The 6,519-nt window shown below is 35.2% G+C and overlaps 1 pseudogene; it reads left to right on the forward strand.

The window, feature by feature from the left end:
* The first annotated feature begins 1,094 nt into the window (after positions 1-1,094).
* On the forward strand, positions 1,095-5,829 carry LOC142618298 (uncharacterized; annotated as a pseudogene).
* Positions 5,830-6,519: the final 690 nt, after the last annotated feature.

Consider the following 6,519-nt stretch of genomic DNA (forward strand, 5'->3'; position numbering starts at 1 on the left):
AAGTTGATAGAATTGCAACTTTTCCAACAATAAAAAACAAAAGGTGCTTAATATACTTCCCCGGGTTCCTTTTTTCCTTTTTCTTCACTTGGAAAATAAAACCACAAAAAAATATATACAACTTTTCCACGCGAGAACAGCCAAAGTCTAGGAGTGATACATGGCTGGAGTCATGCCCTCCCAAATTTTGAAAATTTTCTTTATATATATATATATATATATATATATATATATATATATATATGTTTTAATCTATTTTTTTTAATTCATTAAGAATGGGTTTAGATTGGGCTGAAACGCAGTGTGTTTCAGTTTTTTTTATTTTTTTATTTACTGGATGCGCACTTATTACTGTTTATTGGCCATAAACAGTAATTTTAGGTATGAACAGTGTTTTTCATACATTAAAAAATTATTTTGTTACAGTATTTTTCAATTTTCAGTTTTTAGCTGTATCTAAATGGACCCTAGGTAGCAATTAACAAGTTATTAACTCATTAAAAAAAATTTGTCATAAAAACTATACGTGAAATGTATCTTTAGTTGCCATATAATGAATTAGAGTAAAATAACTTTAAATATGTTCAAAGCTTAACTTATTCTTCCAAGTTTTTGAAAATTTCATTAGTTTAATTGAAAGATTTTTCAATTACTTTAGTATAAAATTTAATAATTTCGAATGAAAATGAAACTTTTTAAGAATTTTACTGTTAAAAGGTAAAAATAAATTTTATTTAATGAAACACCACCATCAAACATAATTTTAATTAAAAATACAAAACTCTTTTTTTGTTGGGTGTGTGTATATATACAACTTATCAAATAAAAAAAAAAGTGTATATAATAAAAAAGCGCACGTGTGTGTATATTCTATGTGTGGGATTGTTTTGATAAATATATTAATGTCGAAACTTTGTCCTCAAACAAACATTCTTAGCTCTACCCCTTCCAAAGTCAATGATGATGTTGAAACCCTTCTCTTCCCATTAAGGACAACACTTGACTTGATTGGTATTTAAAGAAAGAGAATGATGAAAATTGATAAACAAAGATACTGAATCAGATCCTTAATTTTCATTAGCTTCAAAAAAACTATGGCATTCACTAGCTTCAAAAAAGTATTTTCCCCCATTTCTCTATTCATGTTGGCCCTGTTACATTTTTCCTTAATTTCTGATTCTGTCTACGTGGATAAAGAAACTAAGACAAATGCTCTTCTCCTATGGAAAGCCAGTCTTCAAAATAGAAACCAGTCACTCTTGCCTTCATGGACTCTCCTTCCTAATAATAATGCAACCAATTCTTCCAACAATCAAGATGCAAGCTCAAATCCATGCAGTTGGTTCGGTGTTTCTTGCAACCATGCAGGAAGTGTTATCAGATTAAACCTGACTAACTCAAGCTTGAAAGGTACTCTCCATGAATTTCTATTCTCATCACTCTCTAACCTTTCATTTGTTGACCTCAGCATGAATGAACTCTTTAATATAGTTCCTATTGATATTAGTTACCTATCTAAACTCATATATCTTGATCTATCCTTTAATAAATTTTCGGGGAAAATCCCACCCCAGATTGGCCTACTGATCAACCTTGAGGTCTTGCGCCTCGCTAAAAATCAGTTAAGTGGCTCAATTCCTCCAGAAATAGGTCATTTAAAGTCTGTTAATGAACTTTCTTTGTATGCCAACAATTTCTGTGGATGCATTCCTGCTTCATTAGGTAATTTGAGCTATTTGGCTGACTTTTCTCTCAATAGTAATTTCTTTTCGTGTTCCATTCCTGTATCTTTAGGTAATTTAAGCAACTTGGCTTATTTGTACCTCTATGATAATCAACTTTCTGGTTCCATTCCTCCACAAATTGGAAACCTTACCAATTTAATTGAACTTGACATAAGTAACAACAATTTCAAAGGTCCCATCCCTTATAGTATTGCAAAATTTGAAAAGCTAACATTGTTGCATATGAACCAAAATCAGCTCTCTGGCTCCATCCCCCTAGAAATTGGAAATCTAAAGTCTCTCATATTCTTAAGCCTTGAAACAAATAATCTTTCTGGCTTAATTCCCACATCTTTAGGTTCTCTTAAAAACTTAACTGTTTTACACCTGTACAACAATCAACTTTCTGGTACCATTCCTGAAGAATTAGGAAACTTAACGTCCATAATTGATCTTGAATTAAGTAGAAATCAGTTGAATGGTGCTATTCCAATTTCCATTGGTAGGTTGAGTTGCTTAAGAGCTTTATTCCTTCGTGATAACCAACTTTCTGGTCCCATTCCACAAGGGATCAGAAACTTAATGAAGCTGACTGCACTGCTGCTAGATGCCAACCACTTCACTAGCTTTTTGCCTCAAAACTTATGCCATAGTGGGTCTCTCCAATTACTAAGGGCAGACAACAACAATCTCACAGGTCCAATTCCAAAAACCTTGAGAAATTGTACAAACTTAATTAGAGTCCGCCTTGAAAGAAACCAACTCTTTGGAAATATATCTAAAGATTTTGGTGTCTACAGAAACCTACAGTACATGGACCTGAGTTACAATAGATTTTATGGTGAAATCTCACACAATTGGGGCAAGTGCACACAACTAACCACTCTAAAGATTGCTGGGAACAATATTTCTGGTCACATACCACTTGAAATTGGAGACTTAGTTCAACTCTAGTTACTTGATCTTTCTTCTAACCACTTGGTTGGGGAGGTTCCAAAGGAATTTGGAAAGTTGACTACTTTGTCGAAGCTGATGTTGAATGGCAATAAACTTTATGGTGGCTTACCCTTGGAGCTTGGGTCATTAATAAATCTTGAGTATTTGGATGTATCCACTAATAGGTTTGGCAAGGCAATCCCGAGAAATATAGGGAACCTTTTGAAACTACATTACTTGAATATGAGCAACAACAAGTTAATCCTTAACATTTCAGTCCAAATGTGTGAATTAGCTCATTTGTCCCAGCTAGATTTGAGCCTTAACTCACTCGAAGGAGAGATACCCTCACAAATCCGCAATATGCAGAGCTTGGAGTTGTTGAATGTATCCCACAATAACTTCTCAGGTTTCATTCCAGCTGTTTTTGAAAAGATGAGCCGCTTGTCGTCTATTGACATATCCTACAATGAGTTAGAGGGTCCTCTTCCCAATAGCCAAGCATTTCATGATGCTCACATTGAAGCATTACAAGGTAATAAAGGATTGTGTGGAAATGTTATGGGATTGCAACCTTGTAAGGCCGGAACTATCTCAAATAAGGGAAATAAAATCATTTTCCCTTGAGCGAGTAAGTCCCTCGTTTTCCCACGGTTGCATGCAATATCTTTGTAAACATTTTATATTCATGCACAGTTGGGTTTTATATTCATGCAATATCTTTGTCGTGTTTGCAGAGAAAAACAGTATCCGAAGAGGAAATATTGTCCAAATGAAAATTGGTGGGAAATCCAAGGCAAAACCTTCCCCGCCTGACCACACAGGTTGTCAAACCTGCAAGGGAAGTGTTCATTAGATCTAGGCATCCCGGTGAAATCATCTCCATTCTATCTGCTTCAACTGTGGAGGATAATTTCTTGTTGAATGATTTGTTAGACATACACCTTCCACCTCCCACTCTTGAGGTTGAGAATCAACTAATACTCATCAGAAAGTTGGCAATTGCATGCTTGCATGCTAATCCAAAATCTAGACCAACTATGCATATGGTCTCTCAAATTTTATCAAGCTGAAGTGCACTTTCCTAGAGCCATCATAGGCTGACTAGGACAAGCAAGGATATAAAATAAGACACTATATTCTATCAAATTTATGTTGTTGAAGGCAATTGTTTGTTTAAGATTATGTAATGCATAGATTGCTACTAGATGTTTAATTGCATGTATTAATAATGTGCTTCTAGTAATACTGTTTCAGGGCATTGTGATTATACATTTTTGATTAGCTATTATTAGGGTTTTTGGCCCCGATAGTAACAAAGTTAACCATCTCTTGACCAAATAATTAATTAATTCAATTTTTCTGGTGAAATTTCTCACAATTGGAGTAGGTGCCCGCAACTAGGCACCCTACTGATTGCTGGGAATGGTATTGGTGGTGGCATACCACCTGAACTTGGAAACTTCACTCAACTCTATGTACTTGGTCTTTCTTATAATCGGTTGGTTGGGAAGCTACCAAAGGAATTTGGGAAGTTGACTTCTTTGTTGAAATTGAAGTTGAATGGAAACCAACTTTCTGGTGATATATCTCCAGAGCTTGGATCATTGACAAATCTTGAGTATCTGGATCTATCCAGTAATAGATTTGACAACTTGATCCCCAGAATTATAGGGAACTTTTTGAAACTACACTATTTGAATATGAGCAACAACAAGTTTTGCCACGATATTCCAGTTGAAATTTGTAATTTAGCTCAGTTGTCCCAGCTAGATTTGAGTCATAACTCGCTCGAAGGAAAGATACCTTCACAAATTGGCAAGCTTAACAGCTTGGTGATGTTAGATTTTTCCCACAATAACCTCTCTGGTTTTATTCCAATTGCTTTCGAAGAGATGCATGGTTTGTCATATGTGGACATATCGTATAATAAGTTGGAGGGCTCTCTTCCCAATACCAAAGCATTTCAAGATGCTTGCATAGAAGCACTACGAGGAAATAAAAGGTTGTGTGGAAATGTTACAGGATTGCAACCTTGTGTGGTAGGAAGACCAGATTCAAAGACAGGACCCAAAATCTTTTTGTTAATCATTTTCCCTCTTTTTGGAACACTATCACTTGTATTGATGTTTCTTGGAGTTTTCCTCATTTTGCAAAGAAATAGGAAGGACCCTCATATAGATCAAACGACTAACACGCACAATGAAAAAATGTTTTCAATATCAACTTTTGATGGAAAAGCAATGTACAAGGAAATCATTGAAGCAACACAGGGTTTTGATGATATGTTTTGTATTGGGAAGGGAAAACATGGAATCGTGTATAAAGCAACTCTAATATCAGGAAACACAGTGGCAGTAAAGAAACTCCAATCCTTGTGTGATGGTGAGATTGTACAACAAAAAGAGTTCTTCAATGAGATAAGGGCATTAACAGAAATACGCCCACCGAAACATCGTAAAATTACATGGCTTTTGTTCACAATCACAACACTCGATTTTGATTTATGAGTACTTTGAAAGGGGTAGCTTGGCCACAATTTTGAGCAGTGATGGAGGAGCAAAGGAGTTGGACTGGAATAAGAGGATGAATATCATCAAAGGTTTGGCTCATGCTCTATCTTACATGCACCATGATTGCTCACCACCAATTGTTCATAGGGACATATCAAGCAAAAATGTTTTGCTGGATTCAGATTACGAGGCTCATGTTTCAGACTTTGGCACAGCTAAGCTTCTTAATCGAGACTCATCCAATTGGACTTCATTTGCCGGCACATATGGATATGTTGCACCAGGTAATATACTTATTTCTTCAATCATTATAGAACATAGATTATATCAATACATTGGCATAATATTCTGCTTTTTTTGTAGAGCTTGCTTATACCATGAAGATAACTGAGAAAAGCGATGTGTTTAGCTTTGGAGTTTTGGCTATTGAAGTGATCAAAGGAAGGCATCCTGGTGAAATCACCTCCATTCTATCAGCTTCATCCGTGGAGGAGAATATTTTGTTGAAAGATTTGTTTGACCTACGCATCCCACCTCCTGTGCTGCAGGCTGAGAATCAACTGATACTCATCATAAAGCTGGCAATTGAATGCTTGCGAGCGAATACAGAATCTAGACCAACTATGCACATGGTCTCTCGGGTGTTATCAAGCTGAAGTGCACTTTGTTAGAGCCATCCACAGTCTGACTCTGACTAGGACAAGAAAGAACATGAAAGAATATGAATTTTATGGGACACTATATTTTGTCAAATTTATGCTGCTGACCACATCTTTAATTACGTACAAGTATTAATAATGTGCTGCTGGGAACACAGATTTAAGGGCATTGTGATTGTACATTTTTTATTGGCTATTTTGGTATATGCATAAATAATTCAAATTTAGTAAAAAAGAGATTAATAGTGATCTTTTTGTTTGAGTCATTTATATTCCAACTGAGGCATATAAAAGGGTGGTTGGAAAAATTTTAGTTATAGTTTGCGCTTTGTTTGCAAGCCAATTGTCAATAACTTTTTTTTTTTGAAAGGCCAATTGTCAATAACTGATGGTAACAATTCTTGTCTGCAAGATGTCATTGTCATTAGAGACAGATAGACCAAAAATTGTAGTCAAAAGAGAGACTAAGCAAAGACAGAAAAATGAATCTAACAACCTTCCTTACCGTTAAACAGTATTGAAATAACTAAACCCACTAACATCCAATTAGAGACTGACAGCATGTGTATCAGGACTATTTTTGTGTTTTTTTTTTTTTTTTTTTGGTGCTAATGTGTATCACGGACTTAAAGAATCACGTGATCTGCACATGTATAAAATATTACACTTATACGAATTGTAGTAGAA

This window comes from Castanea sativa, chromosome 12 (assembly GCF_040712315.1).
Source record: "Castanea sativa cultivar Marrone di Chiusa Pesio chromosome 12, ASM4071231v1".
NCBI classification, from domain to species: Eukaryota; Viridiplantae; Streptophyta; class Magnoliopsida; order Fagales; family Fagaceae; genus Castanea; species Castanea sativa.